Genomic DNA, 25,568 nt, shown 5'->3' on the forward strand with positions numbered 1-25,568 from the left:
AAGGATTCGTGGAATTAAGGCCCACTCTTTCTCAAAGGTGCCGTGGCAGAGATCGTTCTCGTTACTTCTACTCCGTGATCTGACCTTCGGGAAGTTTCTATGCCCGCCGATCAGGACTCATCATGAACGATACCATCGCCTCCGCATTTGGGAGCTAAGTACGTCAAGGAAGATCATTCCAGGAACAGATCATAGCATAAGCCAAAGCGATGAACCGTATCGGAGCCTAATAGGAAGGTATCGCATGTCGTAGATATCACTCGCCCCGACATCGCACTCGACGTGGACTACTTACGGACACAAGAAGAGTGAACTTTTGTGTTAGCAATTCGTAATGCCCTGCCACACGGACAGTCTTCAATGGACATTGAAACCAACGGTCATTGAACATGCGTTGTAGCACCACCAAGCGTATAATGTGTCAACCTGTCAGGAAGCATTGGATCCAATGCTCTTTGCGAAGTTGACACGTTGCACACTCGGTGGCGCTACGTATGTTGAATGGCCATTGGCTTCAATGATCATTGAAGACTCTCCGTGTGGTAGGGGTATCAGATACTTGGTATTAAAAAGTCAGAAAGAATCAATAAAAATTTAACAGCATTTCAAAAAGAGTTCTACCAGGAATTTGCTACCACTGATGGTCCCATAAAGTTTCTGCATTGAAATGTACTTGGCATAGCACGCAAAGATACACGTTTTTACCTTGACTAACTCGAAGTGTACAATGCGATTGGCAGTGGCCTCCAGTAATGTATACGTGCCATAGAGAGCTGTGTGACCCGGAGAGTCACACCTCCCATCACCAGCAAATGTTAAAGGCACTGGGCGCAGCTTCTCCAGCAGTTGTTGCTGCTTCGTCTCGTATACCTGTAAATGAACAGCGCTTATATTAATGTATGCTTTATGCACTGCATATGATTTTGCGCTCTGTGACTTTGCACTTGTAGTAAGACATATTGCACGAGAGTACTGACCAGTGTCATTTATAAATCCCACAGTCAGCTTATCCTAAATATCAGAGATACTCACATTGTTTACTGCAGGAAACAAATAGCATTGCTGCGTTTTGTAGAACTGAGACCTCCTGAGTGCTGGGACTCCGATAATTTTCAGCATTCGGAGGGCTTTGGCAATGTTTCTACCAGAGAAAAGTATCCCGCAGCACAGCAAAACATTCCCCAGTGGCCTATTGCCCACCCATGGTTGGCTGTACCACAGCCTTTCTTTTTGGCAACCGCAAGTCATCTTTGCTCTGATGAAAGATGAAAGTCACTGAAAAGGTTAGCCAGCTGAAGGACTCGAACCCACATCTTCTCGATTGCCGGTCCAGAGCTCTACCAATTGAGCTAAGCTAACACGCCTTCTCAGCGACTTCCAGGATGCGTCAACTAAAGGGACAAACAGCCACTCTCTCTCACTCATCCTCCTTTCACTCTTACATCTTTGCTCACTCACACACACATTCATACGACGGGATCGACGCAGGCGGCAACTGATGAACATGAAAGAACTGATGTTCTGAAGCTGGAACAACATAGAGGGGGCAAATACATACAAAGCCTCAATTTTCCTAAGAAATTAACGATGAAAGATGAAAGTCCCTGAAAAGGTAAGCCAGCTGTAGGACTCGAACCCACATCTTCTGGATTGCCGGTGCAGGGCTCTACCAATTGAGCTAAGCTAACACGCGTTCTCGGCAACTTCCAGGGTGCGTCATCTAAAGGGACCAACCAGCCACTGTCTCTCACTCATCCTCCTTTCACTCTTACATTTTTGCTCACTCACACACACATTCATCGGACGGGATCGACGCAGGCGGCAACTGATGAACATGAAAGAACTGATGTTCTGAGGCTGGAACAACATAGAGGGGACAAATACATGCAAAGCCTCAATTTGCAGTTGCCGCCTGCGTCGATCCCGTCGTATGAATGTGTGTGTGAGTGAGCGAAAATGTAAGAGCGAAAGGAGGATGAGTGAGAGAGAGTGGCTGGTTTGTCCCTTTAGATGACGCACCCTGGAAGTCGCTGAGAACGCGTGTTAGCTTAGCTCAATTGGTAGAGCTCTGGACCGGCAATCCAGGAGATGTAGGTTCGAATCCTACAGCTGGCTAGCCTTTTCAGTGACTTTTATCTTTCATCGTTAATTTCTTATGCAAATTGAGGCTTTGTAAGTATTTGTCCCCTCTATGTTGTTCCAGCCTCAGAACAACAGTTCTTTTATCTTTGCTCTTACACGGTGCCCTTGAGAGTAATACTAGCTTCAACGTCATCTCGTTGGCATGAAGGACACACTGATAGCACCTCTCTTAAACAAGGTTCCGCTACAATAAACAGCCTCTCATCTGCAGCACACCTAAAATATATATAAAACATGATTTTCAAAATGCTTCATTGTGGCACAATACACTGTATTATTGACCGAGAGTGGGCAATTGCTCACCGATCCATTCTGAGACCGGATATTTGCTCACTCGTTCTATTTTTCACCTTTTACACCGTGTGACGCAGTGAATGATAATCAGTGTTGTATTTTTAAAATCACAATTCTATTTTTCGAACCTCTTAGAAACCGTATCGGCATCTGTGTGGTAATTATTTTACAAGAAACAAGGAAATAAGGGTAGATGGGTAGAAATCCAGCGAACCGGTAGAATGTAGGAAGGGAGTTGCCTCAGGGAAATAAGGGGTGTGGTAAAAAGTCTTCCAGTGCTCTTTATCTGTACAGGGAATATTTGACGAAGGAACACAACCTCACATACACAAAGCTGGACTGCCCTGTGAGGTATGAAGTACAAAAAGACCTTTCTGAGGTTCATCTCTACTCGTCATCGTAAAAGCTACTCGTCGAAGCATAAAAAAAAAAAACAGCTAATTTTGTGGCCTCGACTTTTCACGACACAATAACAGAGAGCGTATTTGTATGCGTACGCACTGCATTCCGCGAGGTCAGGGTTAAAATTTGTGATCGTATTAGTTTATGTAGCACTAATCCCAATATAACCCTCACAGTATTACGTAAAGGCGGCATTGATCGGTACACATTATTTTTATACGCTTTTAGACTTGCCAGGCACGCAGAATTTTTGCTAGTTATATCAGTCCGTTTCGTAGCTATTAAATATATGTTTTGAAAGTAAATGAACAACAAATATGTGCCTTCAATAATGGTACACCCTTGCTCCGCGTTTATCAACATACCCTACTGCCATGTGAGTCCTACAATGTTTCTGTGTTTGTGCGCATGTATGAAGTATTTATAGTAATAAGAGGCTGTTGTCATGGGTGCGGTTGCAAACATGACCGAGAAATTTGATGTTTCCCAGCAGTCATCTACCCCCACGCCGATGCATAACGAAGTATACTTGTGAAGTATACTTTTTCTATTCCACTTGCACGAACCACCAAACACGACACATAACTTGCAAAAACAACAAGCACGTCAGAAACCTTGGTGAGTATTTGTCCGCCTTTAGCTTTCAGTCGGTGGAGAATTGTCCGGTGAGCAAATGTCCTCGATCCATTATTGACCTCTGATGAGATACAATAAACACAATGAAATGTCCCACACTTACGTATGGGAGTATGGGATGTATGCTGCAACCTGAGCGGCTCCTCGTTCTCAAACCTGAAAGCATTAGATTATTTGCATTCATAATTTGCAAGCAAATCGACAAATAAACTGCACTAATTTTAGTCATGTAAGCTTAATCGTCAGAGTCTGTGCTCTCTGAGACACTGGAGAGCTGAAGTGTCGTGTCATGCGGATCACGTGGGCTGCAGAAAGAAAAAAAGAAACATTTCATGGAAACTGCGTTCAATAAGCAAAGCAACAGGATTGTGCACAGATTACTTTGCCCAGTGTGTTATATGTGGTCCCTTCTGTTAATACGCATTTTGACCTAAATAATCTCTATGTGCAGTTTTCTGTCTAATTTTTCCCCCGTTTAGAGTGCATACTGTTTGTCTGTACTAAGCTACGCACTGTTCAGACTCAACAGTTATGTTGAGCTCCTTTGGTATCGGGGTGGAGCTCCTTAGCAACGGTTGGCTGGTGTTGAGAGGCAAGGCAGAAACCTGTGAGCTTGACATGTTTGGTGGTGTCATCTCAAAGTGGCTGCGCATGCCGCTGTCGCCACACTCGGGCATGCAACTGCTGCTGCTTGCTGAATCCAGTGACACCTTACTGGCAGGATTTACAGAAGCCTGAGAAGCCTGCGTAGACACTCTAGGACGGTGCAGATGAGTCTGTGTTCCTAAAAGGCATGTGCAGTTTGTAATATCCACAAACAAAACTAGATCAAGAAACCATATAATACAGAATTTAGGAACATAGATGTGCATACCAAGAGTGCAAGTTGGAACAGCTGTCTGTGTGGCCTTGTCGGTAGCTCTTGCGCCTTCGTCTGGGTTGTATGGCACAAGTGTATACTTGAAACCGTATTGGCTTACAGATTGGTAGGGTATCAGGGGTTGTAAGGGCAACCCGTCAAGCACCAGCACGTTGACTGTAAAAGACGTGGAAATCAGGAGCTATGCTACAGGGAGCTTTCACATACGTCACATTGTGACGTGGCAGTGACGTGACATTCTCGTAAGCTCCTCCCACTGATGGTCACTTTTCATGCTAGCCGCGTTGAAAGATGACGAACTGTGCTATTTTTCGATGCGACAACCATAGATTTCATAAAAGAAAAATGTGAGAACGAGAATGACGAAGCGTCTTAGGGATAAAAGAAGGGTATGGACGCGTCCGCATTTCAAAACGCCATTGCAGGCTTCGTTTTCGAGCAAATGCTAGATAAGCCCGGCAGCTAAGGCGAAAAAGTGACCACCACCATGGAGGACAAACAGGTTCGCTTGACGTCATGTGAAAACATCTTATAGTTAGCCCCCACATAATTACACCCTGTATTTTCTATATTTGATGTCCAATGTGTTCATAGCAGTGATGTATTGACATGTTGGGAGAAGTCACAAACTGATAAAGTACAAAATAAATCAGACAACATAAAAAGGAAAAAAAAAATAAAATGTGGTATTTATGCTAGTGTTAAACTAAGTTCTCAAAGTGAGTTAGTCATTGTTGCTGTTGAAGCTGCTTTTGTCACGACGTGTTAATGAACTAAATATAATATTCTACATATATATTCGCATCAATGAGAGGGAAAAGGTAAGCAGATATGTGGCTGAGTTGCTATACATGTCTGCTGGTGACCAGTGATGGCAACTAACTACTTCTACAGTAGTTTAACTATAACTACTAACTACTTTGAGATTGAGTAGTTTAACTAGTAGTTCAACTACTTTTCAGGGGAGTAGTTAAAACTACTTCTTTAATTACTGCAATGTAACTACCATAACTACTACTACTTAACTATAACTGCTTAACGTTGTCCATCAACTCCAATTCCTTGTAGCGTTCTTGGACACCTAAATATGAACCACAAGCAATGATAAAGTTTGGCTCAAGCCATTGCTACGATCGCCAAATACAGAGCTTGCGGCGAGATTTCTCAGCAAATGAGGCTTTACTAGACAAGCATTACAAGTGAAGATTTATACCATTGTCACACGGGCAGTCTTAAGCACGGTTAAGGAAACCGCGGTTCGCGATTGTCACACGTCTGGCATAACCGCCGTTAGCGCGCAAACCGCGGTTTGTGGTAACCGAGCTCGGCAACCTCGGTTAAGGGCAGCTAACCGAGAATGGCGGCGCCCGTTATCGTTGTGTCAAGCGTACTTTGTGAAGAAACGTCCTCTCAAAAGTGTATCATTTGCTCTGACGCAACATATATATGTTGCGTCAGGGGTTTATATATATATATATATAAACCCTGTTACGCATTTGGAAGGATAATTTGACAGCCCTGCGTTCGAATAGGCACAACGTGCCTATTTGCGCCGCGATGGCACATCAACTGAATGCAACATTACCGACCGGCGAAGGCCCATACACTGCAGAGCAGGTGCAGTTGAAGACTGATAATCTAAACAAAAAGTATCGGTAACTACTGTTTTCGTACTTCGATGATGAGCGGAATTTACGATTGCTGAGTGGCGAAAAGCAAAAAGACGACGCGGAACCCGCTTCCTCGTCGGTTTCCTTTTCATTGGCGAACGGATCGTGAAGTGCCATAGCCTCCTATATAGGAAGCTATGGAAGTGCACGTGTGGCAGCAGCGGACTGTGTTCGTTCCAAACCGCGGTTAATTCTTGTAACCGCGGTTAGCCATAATCTCGGTTAAGGCTGCCCGTGTGACAATGGTATTAGTATACATGCACGACACAATATTGCTCTGCACCTCTGTTCTCATCAAACAAGTAGCTCAAGGTAAAAGTCGGAAGCACAATAAGTGCCGTAAAGCTTGCAGCAAAATCGGAAGTAGTTGGCGCCTTCAGTAACGTAACTACTGTAGTTAACTACTTAAAATAGTAGTTTAACTACTAGTTGTCACGACATTTCTGCAAGTAGTTGATAACTACTTTTTAACTACAATCAGGAAGTTTAACTAGTAGTTTAACTACATGTAGTTAACTACTGGCCATCACTGCTGGTGACATACCGTCATCAGATATTGACTGTGGCACAGGAAGGAAAGTCCCTCTGCTCTCGCATCTTGCTCCCTGTGAATTGTCTGTCACTAAAAGGGTACAAAACATTAAGTAAGATGATAGATACAGCTGTTGCAAGATATGTGCAATAAGTAAAACGTAAAATAATAAAATCCAGTCCTCGTTTTGTGACCCCAGAATGCAGCCAAAATGCAAGGATATGTATATTAGCGTGTGAAGCGCAACACTTCGATCTTGCACGTTGTGCTAAGTGAAACAGCTGTTGTTGCCATCCCACCAGCATACTATTCAACCAGGGACGGGGTCCGGGGGAGGGGATCCGGATGTCGTGACCCCCCCACCACCACCACCACTCAATTTCAGTCATTACACAGAGTTTCAGTTGACCCTGTTAGTGGAATAGCATGCTGCCCCCCCCCCCCCCCCCCCAACTCAGAAAAAATATCCTGGATCAACTGCAGTCAAACGTTGGTTATTTTTCGCATGTGCGAAGACAAGACATAGCGTTCAACTCACGATGTTCGGCGATACACGATTCCGTTTGGGACAGCACCTGGCAGGCCTGGAAAGGCGATGTACGCAACAATTACCCCCGACATGCGGTTGGTTCAGTAGTCATTCGCGGTACGACCGCGGCACACGGTTCGAGGTTTCGCGGGCTCAAATAAAATATACTGACCTCGGAATTATGCACATCAGATTCGTTACTGATACCGTTGTCGCCAGAAGTTGCTCCGAAGATCATGGGGACGGCTCCTACATCGAGCCGCATCTTCTTTGGCGCCATCCCGAACCGCGCTTGCAGAAGATCCCTGATATATATATGCGTCATCAGCGAAATGTGCGGAACACACTCGTTTCACATTCAGGACTTTCGTTGAAGACGCTTCGAGTGTGTTATTCTCGATGGTTGCTTCCCATTTACGCTTCGTCGCTTCGTCCTTCAGGGCATAAAAACTCAGATTGCCATTGACAACAGACCTGTTGTTACACCCAGGCACGCTGCAATAGTTTCCACCATTCAGCATGTTCCGTAGGTGTAACGATGAGAGATTCACGAAACACAGAACGATAGTGTACTAGGCAAGCTCAAGGCGCCAAGTGATTTTATTTAGGTCGAGTCATCCCAGCTTCCCTTTGCTCTCGAAATGGGGACACACAGGTGGATTGACACCGTTTCTCTAAACCAGCAAGTAGGCCGCTTCTGACAGTATGCGTCTTTCTCTTGGCAACTTAAAGAAAATGTACGAGAGTTCCACGGTCTCCAGACACTTCTCAAAGTCGTCTGCTAGCGCGCGCGAAAGCAGACGATTTCTGCATCCAATCACGGAGTTTCTCGCAGTACCCGCAGGCCGACGCAGCAGTTCTTGTTGTTGCCAACACCAATCGCGGTATGCTGTGCAATCCTTATCAATTTAATTCGTCTATTTAATAAGCGTGACGTGTTTTGTCGGGGAAATTCGCACTATTCCATTTCCAACAAAGGGCAATCGAATGGTGCACTTTATGAGAGGGCCAGGGGGTACGAGATCATCCCTTTAAGAAATCTTACAGTTCTCAGCACGACGTTCCCGCAATGTTATTTCACTGCGAATTGATGGACCAGTCTGAAAGGAAGAGATGCCGACATTTACATAAAAATAATTTAAAAACATAAACAAACAACATAAAACATAACATATAACAAAAAAAAAACATTTAAAGTAATTTGCTCCTGATACTGGAGGCTACAAACAGTATGGCTCTGGAAATGAAGCGCACGGAAAAGAAACAGTAGCAGCGAACAAAAAAAAAAAAAACAGATTAAAAAGTATAAAAAACGGGAATATCTTACTAGAACTTAGGGTGCTTTTACTGCGTTTACTGTAAATCAGTCTGCAGATCATTTTCTTCTCTCTCACTGAACTCTTGTGGGAAGCCATCTCCCAATTATTTACATTCTAAAGGTTTCTGAAATTTCACAACTTGTTTGGCACTGGCGGTTCCCATTGAAGTCTTACAGACACGGAGATAAATTGGAATTCATGTCGGCATCACGGCATGGCCATTAGATACGCACGGGTTAAATTTATCCCCGTCTTTATTCTATAATTTATGGGTCAGTTTAGGAGGGATCTAGAGGGATAACGTTTGAAATTAAGAAAGAGGACATGAAGTTTGTTGCTGCTAATAATGGTGTCTCCCTTCAAACTCCCATGGCTTCTGTCACGAAAGCAATTGCCTTTTTGATTATCCTCTAATCACAGCATTCGTTTTTCTTTTCCTGACTTGGTCTTCAAAAGCATAAGTATACCTGACATATCGCGCAACGGATGCCACTTTTTGCTCCAGAGAACAATTGTTACATCATCGGCGTGTACGCAAGTTGCAACTTCGAATAATTCGAATCCCGGAAAAACCAGCTCCCGTGGCATAGTGGTTCGGATGATCGCTTTCCACGTCGAGAGTGGGAGGTGACACGGGTTCGAATCCTGGCGCCGGCTGTGCTGTCTGAGGTTTTCCCTGAGGACTTTCCAGACGAGTGTCGGCACAGTTCCCCCTGAAGTGGGCCAGGACCCATACTAAGCCCCTCTGTCCCCCATGCCATCCTGCTGTCCTCTCCATCTGTCCACGTCTGTACGCCGCTTATAGCCACAGTTGCTTCGCGGCGCTAACGCGGAATTTAAAAAAAATGGACACCGGAAACGTGCATCGAAGCCACTCTTATAGCCAATTCAGCTGGTCGTTTGAGTGCAGGCCAGTGTAGTGCGCCGGAGTAGGGCCTGTGGAGGAAAACTGCGCCAGTGGCGCTTACACCGATCCGCTCTGCAGATCATGCTAGATAGTGCCAGTGTTGACCGAAAACTCATACAACTGATGTACAAGATGGAGTCGCGGTCGCAGGACAACCACTTTAATAACCACTTAAACATAAAATGCATGGCAATGCCAGAATCCCCAGAATCCACATTCACAACCCACATTCATACCGACCGAGTTCGAGTCCATCATCGTCCGAGTAGCGCGAAACAGTGTCCACGACGTATAGTTCTCCAGCTTCGGACGCTTCGCCCGTGGACAAAAAAATCTGTCGAACGCCTCAGCATAAAGCGAGACGAACTCGACTCCTCCAAAGCACCCAACACCTGCAGTAGGTCTGCCGGTTCCGTGGCGGCCATGTTGAGCAAATGTAAACCATGGAAAGGAGGGTGAGAAGTAGCGGAAAGCGGAACTTGACAGCTCGCGTTCCGGTCGACACCGCCGATATACTCGGTGTGTCCTAACCTGCACGGATTCAGTGCTCGCAAGCGCACGCTGCACGCGAACGACCAGCGGAACATGTTGCCTGTTGCACTGAAACGACCAGCAGAACGTGCATGCTCGAGCCAGTGCAACCTTTTCTCCACGAAAACGACCAGCTGAATTCGCTATTAGTCGCACAGATAATCGAAGTTCATTTTAGCCGCTAAGCAACAGGAGCTGGGTTTCATCTATGATGCCCACCATGGTGGGTGCTGTATGGGATATGATAACTTGTGCGCATGAGAAAATTTGCACTTCAAAAAGAAATGGTCGCGTCACACTCCTCCAGGGGAGTAAGCGACTTGTCCCTAAGAACACTTCCTTCGGAAATAAATTTACACCCTCCAAGAGGGAGTTTCACTTTACTCCATTTTCTAGAGGTGACCATGGCACATACGCGTATAGGTGTTATATGCTGACACCACGGAACGTGTTCTCGCCAGTACCTCCGCATCTCTTTTGGAATATTTCGTGCCATTTTTTTTTTTTTTTTTCACTCAACGAATAAATCGATACCGCAGCACAACGGTTGCATCGTAGTACATGCTTGCACCAAGGTGATAGGAAAGGTTTTGTGTGAAAGGAGAAATGAAAGCGAAATTGTGGTACAGAAGAGGGAGTGTTGTGTAATACTTTTTTTTTTTTTTTTGTTCTGGAATATAGGTAGCCACCACGGAAGTACTCACCAGGGAAAACGAGTGAGCTTCCCTCGGGAGCCTTCACTGAGAGCCGGCCTCGACAGCGATTAACACCGGGATAGATATTCGACGAAATTGGCGTGTCAGTAGGTCGCATATCACGAAGTGTCATTCCCGAGCCATACGGCAAAGCAATCAAATATGTAACCAATGCGATGCAACATCCGAATGCCTAATCTGAATCTAACTCAGAGGTCTCCGAACGAGAAAGAGGGTGATGTCACCTTTCACTTTTGCATTCTAGGAGCTCCATGACATATGCACACTGTAAAAAAATACTGTGATTTCTACGGGCGTTTAATAGTATCTGACGACGGCGTGTTACCGTGATCACAAATACTGCGAAAACTATGTAAAACAGTGGCGCCATCATCATGCACCGGCCAAAAACTTCAATACGGAGGCAAGGCCAAGCCAAGTACGGTACATTGCCGTCATTCGCAACCGCCGGAAGCGGAACATCGTGCGCTGACGATGGTTGACGAAGGAGAAGAAGAAGAAGAAACGGTTGTTGTAAATCTCGTGAATGCACGTAGACAGGTAAGCACATTTCTGTTCGCACATCCTGTTCTTTGCGATTTGAGCGTGGTGCACCGTATGCCTGGTTTTGTTCAACTTCAGCGGAAGGTGCCCTTGTGCTTTCTACACTCTGATGGGCTAGTTGACCACCGTAGAGGTGTACATGAAGCGAGCAGAATACCGTGCTGTCAGGCATTATGTGTGTACACAGTGTGTACAGAAGGTCATGACTGATGTCCTTATGAACGCTGCCAGATGAAGTTCCGTGTCGTCTCCGCGTTTTGTGTGCACCTTCTTGTTCTTCCTTTCAAAAAATAAAACAGTGAGTCTAATTTCCTTTCTCTTTGAAGTGTTTTGATGCCAGAGCTGACTGATGGGTGCACATGGTTCATTCGTATGTTCTTCCTTTGAAAAAATAAACGGTGAGTATAATTGCATGTCAATTGCCCGGCTCCCTGTAACAGTTTCCTTTCTCTTTACAGTATTTTGATGCCAGAGCTGACTGATGGGTGCACATGGTTCCTTCGTATGTTCTTCCTTTGAAAAAATAAACGGTGAGTATAACTGCATGTCAATTGTCCTGCTCCCTGTAACAGTCTCCTTTCTCTTTGCAGTATTTTGATGCCTGAGCTGACTGATGGGTGCACATGGTTCCTTCGTATGTTCTTCCTTTGAAAAAATAAACGGTGAGTATAATTGCATGTCAATTGCCCGGCTCCCTGTAACAGTTCCCCTTCTCTTTGCAGGGTTTTGATGCCAGAGGTGACTGGCGCATTTTCATCACTATGTACATAGAAAGTAAATCCCAATGTGACAAGCATCACAATGTGTTGCGCATGGTCATTGCTTAAACTGCTCTCATTGCTACGATTATATGTGGGTAGAAAAAAAAAAGAAGGGCTCCAGGGACGGGCACAGCACGATAAGGGTACACGGCATATGCCAGTTAAAATTACTGGCCAATGCAGTTTTTTTTAACGACCACAGCACAATAATGCTACATGGCGTATCCCTGTTAAAATTACTGGCCAATGCAGTATTTTTTCACGGGCAAAACTTATACGGGCCACTGTAAAAAAAAACGGCCAATGTTTGGCAGCCAACTTTCCTTGCATTTGCCCATTTTTTTACGGTGAAATTTTTGCAGTGCAGGGAGCAGGACGGGGTAATGGAAATGGAGTAGAAGTGGGGAATTTACTCCCACGTTGCTCCCTTTTTCTTAGAGTGTGTCTTGCGCGTGGAATGAGCGACACACCACCAGAGGTGGGAAAATGAAATCCACGAACTTTGCGCTCACGTCCTTTTTCTTTTTTGTCAAAAGGAGTTTTCTCCTCACCTCACCTCAATGCTCTTCTGAAACTTTCCTCACCTCACCTCATTTTTTTCTGTAAATTTCCCTCACATCACCTTACCTCAATCTTTTTCCGGAAAGTTTCCTCGCCTCATCTCATCTCAATCTTGTTTTCAGAAATGTTCCTCGCTTCACCGCAGTCTTCTTTCTTGAAATTTTTCATCACCGCAACGTTCAAGAGACAAGCGTGAACTGAAGACATCGTCACCTTCATCTACCGACAAGCTCATTCATACTATTAAAACGATTCACCATCGTGGCTGCAAACCCCCTTCGGTCATGTATTCAGAATCGTACTCTCCATCGAACACATTTCCTGCTCGTCTTTGATAGTAATTACCGAGAGTCCACCCTTTGACGTATTGACCTCTCTACACATCTTCAGTTAGATGTGCTTAGCCCTGGGTAAGATGCCGCCCGTTCCAAGGCATCCCGTAGTGATGAGGGATTTGCCTCATAGAAGCTCCTCGAGAGCTCCCGATCTCTGTTGGTGATCCCATCACACCGCAGTAGGAAAAGCTATGCTAGGAAAACTTACTCCACCGTATCAATGGTTACCATACTTCGTCTCATGAGTTTCATCTTGCTATATCGATCACACATCTGATTCTCTCGTGTCAAATAAATATCGTTTGTGGATTCTTACTAGCAGGTCCTTTGACGAGCAGAAAGCTTGAGGGTTTCGAAGAATACTATAGCTTCTTAACTTCCCCAAAATGATCAATTACATTCAAGCTGGACAATGAGAAGGGCATGTATAGCTTCAGAGCAGAGGACCCAAGCGCAAAGAGGGTCCAGAGAAACAGCGTCCTCACTACTGCGCCTGCGAAGAAGTGAAACCGCGCTATGGATTTTGGGTTTGCAAGGACCCCAAAGCTGGCTTGCGTCGCTCCCGCATCCGGCGGCAAACCGCGTGGGCGTGTCGTCTGCAAACGGGTGCAAGCAACTGACAACAATACTGGCAACAGCAAAAATGTATTGTACTACAATACCAAACTTTCTTCTACTAACGACGCAATACGTTTGCAAAAGGCGATATTTCTATTTATTCATTTTATTTTCTTAGTCATGGTTCTTGTTGTTGTAGCAGCGCTGCCAGCGAGGAACGCGACTGTACTCCGCGTTCTGACAGCCCTCTTCAGAAAGCAGTGCTCCGGGGGGGGGGGGGGGGTGCTCCGTGTATCATAGCGCTTGCAGTTCGGGTCCCCTATAACACCCTTTTCGGTGCAGATGTGGTGTAGTGTGGGTGTAAAGTATAAATCCTTTTGCACACCCCTGTTACACCCTTCTGGGGAAAAAGTTGGCATGAAAGGTGTTAGATGGGTGTAATAATTACAGTGACGCTTTTTGAGGAGGCGTCTGTAGCTGGTGTGAAAAGGGTGTAATTGAACAAAATGTTCACCACTGCCGTGCAAACAATATGAATGCTGTGTACTTGAGCTGGGTCAATTCTCCATTTCCTCTGTCTTGCATTCTGTATTGAATTACCTTCATTGTAATGCAGTGCCTGCAAGTAGTGCGAGCCGAACATAGCCCGATGAAAATTTCTGGTAAGTATGAAATGTGTTACTTTATGGCTGGTTCCACATATCAAGCCAATTTCATTTGATGTGTTCTATAAAAAGTGATAGCGCAATGTACTTCTAATGCATTTTTTTAAATCTGCAATACCGATACACAATGCATTACATTTTTATTATATTCATTTAGAATGGCTGATATACATAATACACTCACAATGGAAAGATACTGCGACCATTTTAAACACTATACACAATATTGTCCGCACATGTCAGATGAAACACTACGTCATTTTTTTTGTTTTGCTTATAAGAAACCTGCTTTCAAGACAGGTTATGAATGCCTTTCCTTGCCATTGCTACTAGTCAATTTCAGATCTCTTTCGAATTCCAAGATGTAACAATACGTAACCTATTTGATACATAATTCGCATGTTACACCATATTTTTGCCAATAAACTTGAACATTCAGTAAACAGACGTTTTCACTGCGAAGTATTGCATAGACGAGCAATCATATTTTTGTTGCCACATGTCAGTTTGAGTCGCCTTCAAAGGGAGTATTTCATTTTTCGCTTTCTTGAATACTTAAGGATGTAGTAGAGGATTTCCATTGTGTATCTTCCAATCCAGTTGCATATTATTGTTCGTATGTACTCCTAACAGGCTCTACCGAAGGATTTGATAGAAAGGGACAGAGGAATTATCGTTTGTATGCTGGCTGTTCATGTGGTTGAAATAAAGCATAATGTTCATATGATATCTTGTGTACCGGTAAGTCCGTTTGCATGCACAACGTGGTTTCCGAAGGGTGTACTTCCATCTGAGGGTGTTGATTTACACCAAAAAAGGAATCAGTTAGGCGTAATCCATTTACACCCAAGAACGTGTATAAAATTTAAGAGTGTATTCCAAAGGTCCCTGATATAACGACAAAGCGCAACCGCGTAACACTTTCCGTGTGCATGTTATTCGATATATTATTCATCATGACTTTTACAGCCGTTTGCACTAATTTTCATTCTTTTTATTTTTTGTCATCTGCAAGAGAACAGAAAGTGCCAAGTCTATAGGCAGTGGATGACAAATGCTAAATAAAGAGGGTTCCTTTATATCAAACACTATCGGTAGTTCATTCGTTCTGCTAGAGCTTTCATTAGTACAAAAATGTGTATGACACGCACATGGGAACAACCTGTGTTTTCTAGTACCCCTGTCACACGGCACTTTCAATGCGGATTGAATCTGATCCCAATCGAGTTTCTCAAGAGAGTTCGGTGCGCGATGCTGTTACACGGTCCAACTCGATGCGTATTGAAAGGTTGGCTTGTCGGCAGGCGGCGCCAGCAGCCCCGAGGGAGTACGGTGGGATTGACAAATATGTTCCTAAAAAGTCGAGAATAACCGTATCCGCTTCCGCATTGTGCTGTTTACTAAGGCTGCGTTCCAATACCTCGCGCCCGCGAAGCCGCCTGACTAGGCAGCACAGTAGACCCCTTTGCTTGTCACTATTGGAACAGGCTTGCCTGTGGCGCCATCTCGTTGCTCACGCAAGAAATGCGTACGGTGCAAGCGCAGCAGGACTCTAATGCGCTAAGTTTCTAGGACATCGTGCATAAACTGTCACCTTCACAACTTAACATGTGTTGCAACTCTCTACGCAGTTTTAAAAAACATACCACGATGTGCAACCTTACATTTAAAGCCAGTAGAAACAGCGGGCACGCTGGTACCGTCAACGCGCGTCTCCATCCCGGCTGTCAGATGGTCAGGCGTATAACTAGACTGCATCGATGCGCACTAGGCGGTAGCCGACTGAATAGCGGACTTGGCGAGATTTGGAACGAGACTTAACATGGCGGCACTTCCGGTTAGACCGCTAGGCAGTCGACAAAGGGCCAGTTCTCACTTGGCGACGCCCGACGCGGCGTCGTGAGCGGGCGGCGGAAGTAGAGGCGCATTTCCGCCGCCCCGTCAGCGCGCACGATTTTCATGTTCCTACCACAGTGGCATTACAGAGGCTAGAAGGTGGCATTTCGTCGTCCAAAGCAGACGAAAAATCAGGAGGCGTGGCCCTTCTGTGTCACCTAATTGGTCGACAGCTGTCGTTCTCGGCACCTCTTGCCGACGTCGTGAAAGAAGTTCGGCATGGCAGTTTTTGTTTACTCGACGTCTCTCCTCTCCCGACTCCGGAAATGCGCGTCTATTTCCTCCGCCCGCTCACGACGCCGCGTCGGACGTCGCCAAGTGAGAACTGGCCCTAACCGGGGTATTGGAACGCAGCCTAAGCCTTTACGGGGGGTACGGTGTCGAGAGTAGTCGAGATTAAACAAATTGGAAAACGCAGTCGCCCGTCACACCTAGACTAAAACCGTCACCGTGAAATTCCATGGTCTTGTACAGGAACATTTGGAAATTAATGTATGTTTTTAGGACTACAAATTCACTTAGTTTGAGGATGCCAATGGCGATCTTCAAGCCGTCTCGAGAATCTCAATCCCGTTTAACGAACTGGATCGGGTTAAGCAGTATCAGATTTCGATCCTGCTCGAACGTGTCCGTGTAGCAGCGTCGGATCCACATTGAGTTCGATGAGCATTGGCTCAATGCGGATCGAAAGTGTCCTTGTGACAGGGGTATAGACTCCGCGGATAGTACTTTTAAAACCGAAGGGAATACTCACATACCCGAAGCGCATAGGATGCGAACAGTTAAATAGCTGAACCGAACACATAGGCTGCACATAAACGGATATACAGCATTTACACACTGTTTGTGTAAGGACCATGGTATAAAGCAGGCGTTTTTAGGGGGGATATATTTATTAGACGAAAAGAAAAAAAAAACGGGGGAAAGGTCAGCCAAACGGGACGTCGACTTGCTATGCGTTTTTTAGGCTTACGAGTTTCTTAACCAGTTTTCCCACCTTCAAAACTATATTCGCATATATTAGCTAGAGATGACCCATCGCTTCGATTCGAAAATATATAATTCCGTATTCCATTGAGTATTCGAATCGAATAAACAATTATTCGCTCCGGAGTTCGTATAATCTGGATATTCAAACTTCTCTAGTCTTTTCCAACCCCAATGAAAGAGTACGGTTGCATATGTGACGAAAGAGTCTACATCGTAAATAATCATGTGGTTGGATCAAGTGGTTTACTTTTATAACGTGTACGCTGTCTATGTCGTGCTCAGTCACTTTTTTCTTTTTTCTTTGTTCTTTCTTGGCAGTAAGCTACCCTGTTGAGTTGTATTTGTTGTAAATGAGAGGGTACTGACTTGTTTTAAAGGTCAGATATGCCGATTTTGAAGTGCCGCAGAACTGAGCGATACTCGCGCTGTGTGTTCATTACCGAACACTGAATATGTGTGCGAAATATCTTGCTCCAACTGTTCGTAGTTTTTTAGAAAACAGTTTTTTTAGTTCCCACGCCCGGTCGTCAGACCGTCGGCAAACCCTGCGCACGGGCGCACCGACGTCACTGCTCTCGGTTTATCTGTCTTTGGCTTGGCATGGACTCTTGGCTTGGCTGCTTGGCTTCTTTCGTTTCCTCCTCTGTGGATCGTACATAAGCGAACAGCTGTTATGTTGTTGCTAAGCCGGAAACAAAGCATGTGAATGTTTTTTTTTGGCACAGCGTGGTTGGGAAAGTGCACTTCCTTGTTCTGACCTTGCCTTTTATGGGCTGGAGCGATATGAATCGTAAATATGCCACGGCGAAGTTGTCGAAGATGCGAGAGTGCTACGCTGTTAGAACAATTCATCGGTGCATTCAAGTGTTACCTATTATAAGCTGCCAAAAGACCAAGCAGTGCGAAGCTCTTGGCTGACAGTGGTGCCTGCTAATTTCCACTGCAAGGATTTCGTCCACGAATGTTATCATAGGTTACGCGCGACTCCAGAGGCAATTTGGAATCTCGGCACGAAATCGTCTGATGAAAATCTGAGGTGCCCGACGCATAACATTTTGAACGTGCCACGGAGGATCAAGGCAAAAAAACGAGAGCAAAAAATGGTAAGTCGAGGTTCAGATATAAAAAATAGCAAGCGTAATGAATCGATTGTGCAGCTGTCCTACTGCGCTTACTCTGATATAACCACGATTAACAACACAATAGTACTATTGATAATCTAACTTCTGAATTATCACAGGTGCACGCTGAAGGCGGAAATGAAGCATGATCTGGCTTGCATCTGGTCATGAAGAAATTGCTGACACGTTAGTTGCAGTCCACCTCCACCAACAGGTATGACAATGTGATGTTATAATTTGAGTATTCATCTATGTTCAACTTTTCATGTGCACTCGCATGCAGACATTTTGACACCACTTTTAAATCTGCCCTCAAAGTTACAACCTGTGCTTCCAGGGTGGAAAACAAAGATCGCCATTCCGATTAGCTGCTATCTCCCAGTTCAAGCACTTTTGTGTCTGGACACTGGTTCCTGTGGATGGGGTGTTACAAGCTTTACTGTCTGATATAGAAGGTACGTTACATTAGTTCAGTTAATTTGTCTTTTGCACATTTTTGTTACTGTTAGTTGGATTACTGTTGGACATACAATCCTTTGACACACCGAAGCTGATGTCGCCTCTGATAACATTTTAGAATTTTCAGTGTCATGAACGTCCATTGAGGAAGGTGCCTTTACTATCTGTGAATCTTCAACTGAAGAATAGCCCAGAATTCATGTTAACATTGTCTACTCTTATTAATTCACTGTCTGTTTTCTGAGAGCTAAGAAAAATGGAAGCTATTTATTTGTCACAACTTCACACTGGATACTGGTGTGGTACTGGCTTGACATGTAAGCTAAAATACCTGGATTCTACAATAATTATGTTCAACTTGGTGCATTACCGTGGGCAATGCCACATTCACTACATTTTTAGTGGGTCCGGTGCACAAATACTGTGTGCATACTGAATACATACATACTGTTCGATAGGCAAAAATACCTGAGCAGTGCTGTGTAGTCTTTTTACCCAAAGTCCATACTCTTACTGCAAAGTCACAGTACGTAGAACAGCAATGTGCAGGTATGCTGCGATAGAGATTCACAACAGAAAGAAGACTGTTGAGAGCATCTAAATTTTAATGAGACGAGACTTTCGTGCACAAGGCTGCTCTTGTCAATGTCTGACATGAAGTTACAAAATCCCAGAATACATAAAACATGTTGTAATGTAGAGAGCGAGGGGTGGTACAGACATAAAGATAATTATATAATCGTATATAATAAAATAAAAAGGGGGTACGACTGCCCCCTCAACTCAACTCGACAACTCAATAACTCTACTTATTCTCTACCTTACAACATGTCATATATTCTGGAATTTTGTAACTTGATGTTAGACATCAAGAAGTACAGCCTTCTGTGCAAAAGTATTCTTTCTGTTGTGCATAATCATTATGCAGTAAACGCGAGTATCCATTTCTTGTCATTAAATGCTTTTCCTTTCTTTCTTTCTTTTTTTCTGCAGTGATGAGCATCCATAAGGACACATGCCAGAAAGGGAGTCTCTTTGGGATGACAAACCCTCATCACCTCATGAGGATACAATGGTTGACGAATGGTTCTCAAGCACATCGAAACTTCCAACAAATAATTCATGAAAAAGCCAGTCAGTGCTAGCACCAGGAATTGAACGTGGGCCATCCTGCTAGCAGTCAGAGATGTTCAGTGGTGTAGCCACGAGGGGGCTAGGGGGTCTCGAGCCCCCCCTACCTGCCACGGACCGACCCACACAAATCGTGCAAATCCGAGAACATAATATATGGGGGGGGACCAGTGTGACTATCGCGAAAGTACTTGCAGTTCATGGCGTCTATCTAAGAAGCATTCTTGAATGGTTTTCAAAGTATGAGCTTTTCAAAATACTTCCAATCTCGTGACACCACTTCATTGGTCATGACAGCCTATACATGTAATCGTACTGTGAACGTCTAAATCAACTATTTTCGTTCCCTTTTTTAATCCTCAGTTTGAAGTGTGCACAAGTATGTGTGTGTTGTCGACACAGGATCAGCGGGGGGGGGGGGAGTTTTCGTATCGAGCCCCCCCCCCCCTACCTTTGAGGTCGGGCTACGCCACTGGCGATGTTACATTTCAGGCGCTCATTGACTTTCGGTGAATTACTTGTTGACTTTGTCCCAAGGTGGAGCTCGCTACAGCTCATTTGCTATCTGTTAATGTTGTGGCGTGTGTTGCGTTTTTTTCTTTGTGTGTTCCAGACTCAGAACGGTTAATTTGGATCAGGTCAGGTACGTTTCATTTAGACATGGCAAACATAAAGTGGTGTTTCTCAACACAACTTAGCAGTGGTCTTCATGCATTACTGATACAGGCGTGAATAGAAACCTAGCCAGAGCAGCTGATACACGGAGAGAACATAGCCCGTGTGTGTTTGTCTTTTCCACCGCAGCCCTTGGGTTTCCTCCCTGATGGCTACACATGTCAGGGATAGGTTTCAGAACCGGTAGTTCCCGCCAAGTGTGAATTGCTTTTCAGGGGATCATCACGCTGGCAGATGAAACATATGGTTTAAATTATTTGCAGGACAGGAATTGCGCAGCTTCACACAAATACTACTACTATGACGTAAGAGTGGTTTAAAATCTATATTTTTTGTGTTCCTGACATTATCGCACAAGATGTAGTATCCACTACGATCCTTTATGTGGGGGGTATGTACAGTGCAATCAACAGATGCTATTTACAAATCTGTGTTTTCTACTGTGTTGAAATGGGGTAGTTTGTATCTGAGAGCCATAGTGAAACACAGGCCCTCGAGAAACATGGCAACACATTGCAGGGACTCTGGATGCTGCCTAAATTTCCAGAACACACAGCTCAAGGCAGCGGTTAAATAACAAGTGGTTAGAGAAATCAAAGATAGTTGCATCCGTAAGCAGTCCACTGTTGGATTTGCTTCTGTCAGAGATACGTTATCTCAAAGGGAACACACGGACACACTCAGAATGATACTAGGGCTGCCTGTGAAATAGAATGAGGAGAGGGGAAGATATATAACCTTTTTCTTGTCTGTTATTCTATTGGTTAAATTGTCATTTTCTTAGCAGCGTATGTGTGTATATTCCAGAGTCTGCTAATAAATATATCAGTTTAGAGCTAGCAGTCGCATTGTAGATGTCTCATCCTGTCCTTGGTTGCTTGTGATTCACTATGGCCATGCTTGCTAATGCAAAAACAGAAAACAAAAAAAGACAATAGAAAAACACGGGAAGAGCGACCTAAAAAGCTGCCTGTTCTAGTGCTCACATGGAGGCAATGCAATGAGGTAACATGTTCCATTCATGAATTGTGCATAGTAGTACATATCACAACGGCAACCGATTAATCAGATTTTTCTTAAGTACTTTGTTTTTTTTTTAGCTTTGTTTGCACAGTCTATTATTGGAGCTTTATGTGATTCCCCTCTTCAGATACTTTAAGATTGCTGATGCTGTGCAGTTTGTTAATTTTGAAACTGTACTGTGCTGAGGTACAAAAACAGAATTGTCATATCTGCATTTGAGCACATTGGAATAATTTGTAAGTACTTTACTTGTTGACATTAATATTTGCACCAGGTCACAACATTGTTGATTTATGGAAAATGTAAATAAATATATTTATTTGCTTGCCAAACAATGCACAAATGTCTTCTTTTCTAGTGAGATACTCCCTGTTCACCAGACATAAATGTGGAAAAGTTAAAGGGGCACAATGATGGTAGAGTCTAGCGTTGCTTTTTGCCACTTCACATATATGCACTGTTATTCGTGTGCACATGTAGGAATAGGAAGGTAGAGGATGCGCATAAAACATTTTGTATGCAGCCACACATATGGTTCAGAAGATTAATTAGATGATGTCCAAGCATATATAATTGTGCTTCATGTGCAATGGGTATGCTAACGGATTGCTTCCATGAAGCCTTTTTATTTATTTTTTATAAATTCTTTCTATAAATGGTATTTTTGATTTTATATAAATTTCATATTACATATTGTATACTTATATTTTTATAAATTTTATACTAAAAACTCAAGTTACACGGCCCCTGTAAGAGTGCCCTTTGCAAATGGTTTGATAACGTGTCTCGAACTGTAAAGGTAAGAGGCAATCGAGAATGCTGCAGACAAGGTTGCAACTTACATATTGCTTATCACGTCCTACATACAAAGTGCTTTGTACAATAATTCCTGAGCACGGAATTAATCCCGAGGCTGGCCAGTGATGTCACCCACGACGACAAGTCACATAACTGCCTTTAATACTTTTACACCCCATGGGCTGAGTTGTGAATTGAAAGAGCACTCTACAGAAGGATACGGTGCACCTGATTTCTAGGATCTATGCTATGCCCTAACTCTTCAGACACCACATTTCTAAGTGGCAATATGTGCTCTGGTACTTCTTTTGCGTCTGCATAGTGTGCAACCACATGGCTACTGGAGGTTCCGTGTGCATGTTTTTGTGCGACGGTGTTCATTACAAACAATATCCAGATGTTAGACATAAAATGCAGTAGCTTGTAGCGTACCACACAACGCAGCGTGACATGGGAGTGCGTGATTCAAAGAAAGCTTCTGGAAAATACACAGAATCTCACAAAAAGTTTAAAATGTGATTTGTATTTCGTTTTACGTCTTTCGTCGTTACATACCATCGTCGACGCTGTTCCACATTGATAAATCGTACGTAAAACTTGTCCCATAGCAGTATGCGGTTTCTCAAATACATAGCAAAATTTTCCTGCAGTAATAAAACGCTGTCGGCACTTTCTTGCTGACACGGCTGTCGAAACGTCAGCCTCTACAATGGGCAAGTGCTGTAAAGGGGCTAACGCAGACGCGACTTGATACAAATTGTACGTGCTCACAAAACACAAACGACGAATTCCAGTCACAACATCGCACAGAGGTTGGTTCGCGAATGAGTTCGCAGCTGCTGCACTGTTTACTTATCGCGGAACGGTGGAACCCGGCTGTCCGCCATCTTCAAGCACAGATACGTGAAGCCGCGAGAAGCCGTAGCTGAAATCCACTGACAAGTACGAAGGCGCGTACACGTCACAATGCCCGTTCGGGCGCATTTACGTCATAAAAATGGCTGCGCCCATGTGTGTTTCGGAATGAATTACCTATTTTTTTGACATGGTACTGTACCGAACTGAGAGAATGAAGGTGTATTTTGGGGAGAGCTGGATGTGGGCTTTCAGAATATCACAACCGTTTCGACTATTTGGGATATCGGCATAGCTGACCTTTAATCTATGCCATGTAACACCTGCACTATTTTATTCTTCTGTTTCATTCGACTGAGTTGTTACTACAACACAGTGAACATTTTCTGTTATTTTGAACTAAGCGGTGGTCACTGCGCTTGCGTTATGCGTTATAAGAAAATTCTCTCGGTTCTCAACGAGATCCTGCGACAGCTGCGTAAGTAGGACAGTTTTACTGTTCGTTAGTCTTGGAGGCACACACTTGTGCTATAAGTACTACTAATACTATTGTGACGAGTGGGATTGTGACGAGTGGACCGGTTCCCGTGAATTTCTAGTGTGCTGTGCGCAATTGCTCTGTTGTCCTTATTTACAGATTTGACAATTCTTGCAAAAATGTAAAAAGTGAAATATATTTCATATTTCTAACTGTATCGTGTATTAAACATATTGTGCCAAATCCAGTAAGGGCATTTTCAAGAGGACATGGACATAGATTCTCACACTACCAACATGGTGATTCACAAAGGTTGCACACTTTACACCCCTTGCACACCCTAATCGCATGTATCACCTCCCTACACCCAATTTACACTCACCTCTGGTAGGATTTTTGTTGAATGAGTGTACTAGAGGTGTAGGTAGGGTGTATATGGCAAAATACACTTCTCTTACACTGACATGGGTGTAAAAAAAATTAGTGTGTGGGCGGTTGAAAGCGATAAGGAAACCGTCCTCGACCTTCCTCTCAGCTCCCCGCAGGCCCGGCCAGCGGCGGATCTACAGGGGGGGGGGGGGGGGGTCAGGATGTGCTGACCCCCTCCTCAGTTTCTGTCTCCACATAGTGTTTAATTGACCTAGATCGTGTATCTACTATGCTGGCCAAGGCTGGACCCCCCTCCCAGAAAAATATTGGGTCCGCCACGCGTCTGAAGTTGGCTGTCAAAAGGGTAATTCACTCTCACGTCTTGCTGAGCGGACTTGCCTCGTTTGCGTTGCCAAAAGTGTGAACTTAGAGTCCACTGGTGAACAGAGCACTACAGGCTACAATTCGAGGTAATCTCTAGTTAAGTACAGGACACCCATCTGCGGAGGTATTAAGGGCATCAGCTCAAAATGTCTAAGTTTATGGCTAGTAAAATAAAATGCACCATGCCTTTAGGAACAGAATAGTTCTGGCAATGAGCAATGCGGAGCGTTGCCGACTCTATCGTCCGAAAAGGAAAGGCGAACGGGAAGTCCAGGAAAGATCAGAACTGCAGACTCCGTCCACTTCGGTGTCCAAGCGCCCACAAATGAATGAACTCGCAGTTGCCATGCAAGTGGAGGCTCCGGCAAGGAGCACCAATGTCCGTCCCGCACCTAACTACGATGGGAGGACTTTGATATTGCCGGATGCGAAATTCCCAATCACGAAATTTACGTCCTCCAAACAAGAAAAATCAAGGTAAATGCTCGATTACTTCGTATGATGATATGCCGTGTTTAAAAACACGAGATCACTGTTTAACCACTCACACTCACGGGTTTTAGATGTCTGCCGAAGTCGTTTTAGCGAACGAAAGCCACATTTTAGCAGCCGTCAGGCTTAGCAGGGCGGACAACGACGGAGCGGCATGTTGATTAGTTTATTATTAGGCTAGTCCAAGTTCGGTGTTTGAATTTTTATGTCCAGGTTAGTCTGAGTTCGCAGTTGGCACTTTCCCGGGCACGACTGTACATTTTATAGTCAGATAACATTTATTTACAGTTGTTTATTTTGCAACGGGGATTTCGATCCCTTCATTTCGAGGTACACCCACGCCGATCGTTGGCAAGCTGCGGACTTTCATCTTGTATACCGATGTAAGTCGTTTCAGTGTCACATGCGAGACGTATTGACGGAAAAACCTAGCGGTAGTAGCCCGACTACTACCTGCCCCGAATTTTTTTGTTACACTTTTATTTTGTGCTGTTTTACAGCAATTACGGTAATTTCTTATCCGTGCGACCCTCCATGATGTAGCCTAAAGTCAATGCGGCCATCGTCCTGATTTAGTTTGAGGGCCCTGCTTTAAAGTAATGCAAGGAATGGTACACCCTTTTGGATTCACTATGTGTCCATCAGGGGACGCTGGCAGACGCACTAATACTGTTAGGAAGCGCCTTTGAAGAGGTTGAAGATGATGCGCTTGCGATCCCGTTACTTAACAATACTTATTTGCGGGTAAAATGCGAACGTCGGCGCGTACCGCAGAGGCGCGCGACTTCTATCCGCGCGCATTTAAGAACACAACTTGAACACAAACCGGGATGTCGTGCGGATATTAACGTGGATCCGCAGATATAGCCGCACCCCACACCAGCTCCTGTGACCTAGTGGTTCGGATGATCGCTTT

General features: G+C 44.4%; 2 long non-coding RNA genes and 1 other non-coding gene across 3 annotated transcripts; all 3 read left to right on the forward strand.

Moving 5' to 3' along the window:
* The first annotated feature begins 2,042 nt into the window (after positions 1-2,042).
* Positions 2,043-2,115, forward strand: Trnaa-ggc (transfer RNA alanine (anticodon GGC)). The gene has a single exon. It is a non-coding gene; the product is annotated as a tRNA-Ala (tRNA).
* Positions 2,116-11,021: 8,906 nt separating this feature from the next.
* LOC135401588 (uncharacterized) lies at positions 11,022-11,758 on the forward strand. Its single transcript, XR_010424849.1, has 4 exons — positions 11,022-11,098; positions 11,428-11,499; positions 11,560-11,631; positions 11,692-11,758. It is a non-coding gene; the product is annotated as an uncharacterized LOC135401588 (long non-coding RNA).
* Positions 11,759-17,605: 5,847 nt separating this feature from the next.
* On the forward strand, positions 17,606-19,768 carry LOC135401595 (uncharacterized). Its single transcript, XR_010424851.1, has 4 exons — positions 17,606-17,970; positions 18,108-18,202; positions 18,326-18,443; positions 19,441-19,768. It is a non-coding gene; the product is annotated as an uncharacterized LOC135401595 (long non-coding RNA).
* Positions 19,769-25,568: the final 5,800 nt, after the last annotated feature.

This window comes from Ornithodoros turicata, chromosome 1 (assembly GCF_037126465.1).
Source record: "Ornithodoros turicata isolate Travis chromosome 1, ASM3712646v1, whole genome shotgun sequence".
Lineage (NCBI taxonomy): Eukaryota > Metazoa > Arthropoda > Arachnida > Ixodida > Argasidae > Ornithodoros > Ornithodoros turicata.